At 34.5% G+C, this 843-nt stretch overlaps 1 protein-coding gene across 4 annotated transcripts in view; it reads right to left on the bottom strand.

Annotated features, from left to right (window-relative positions):
- The window catches only part of zdhhc18b (zDHHC palmitoyltransferase 18b), a 24,282-nt gene that overhangs the window by 15,721 nt on the left and 7,718 nt on the right, over window positions 1–843 (bottom strand). The gene's annotated exons all lie outside the window — the stretch shown is intronic.

Raw genomic sequence — 843 nt, 5'->3', positions numbered from 1 at the left:
ATATCTCCAACCTGGCCTGGGAACACCTTGGGATCCCCCAGTTGGAGCTGGTTAATGTGGCCTGGGAAAGGGAAGTTTGGGGTCCCCTGCTGGAGCTGGGGCCCCCGCGACCCAATACCGGATAAGCGGACGTATGTATGTAGATAGGTAAGATAGATAGATAGACAGATAGATGGATGGACATGTCATTAGGTGTGCATGGTCATCAATGTTATTTTTTTATTTTATTTAAACAAAAGACATCTAATGAGTCTCTATTCTGTGCACAGAAACGAACAAACTACCAGTCAAACTTCTTCTTGCATGCCAAAACACATACAACTGAGAAACATTTGAATCACTATCATAGAGCAGGTTGGGGCTTAATGATGATATTTGGGTATTTGATGAACATTTTATACAACTATACATTTTCAACAAGTTATATCCTATTAGTCCAAACAAATGGAAGGCAGTCAGATTTTTCTGCCATGCTAAACAGATATATTAAAATAATTATTATATCCGATACATCAATAAAACCAAATGTAGCCAATGTTATTATGATCATTCATTTACAGTTAGTTGATAGTTAATTACACTGTCGTTATCAGTTATTTTACTATTAAGTAATGAGATGATGTATAATGTTCACTAAATACTAGCAATGTTAGAATTTTTCTTCTTTTTTAGCTTGGTGTAATAGCAAATAATTTGTTCCTAAATTTTGACAGTCAGTGGTTTATTTGGACGCTATTATAAAGTGGCAAACAATGCTTCTAATAATTACTTAACCGTTGTGTTGTCTTCCTGTCAAATTTGAAAATCAACACTTTTGTTGATACTTTTTAATCAATGTTTTTT

This window comes from Etheostoma spectabile, chromosome 14, assembly GCF_008692095.1.
Source record: "Etheostoma spectabile isolate EspeVRDwgs_2016 chromosome 14, UIUC_Espe_1.0, whole genome shotgun sequence".
Taxonomy (NCBI): domain Eukaryota; kingdom Metazoa; phylum Chordata; class Actinopteri; order Perciformes; family Percidae; genus Etheostoma; species Etheostoma spectabile.
The sequence above is the reverse complement of the archived record's forward strand: the minus strand, read 5'-3'. Positions and strand labels throughout refer to the sequence as shown.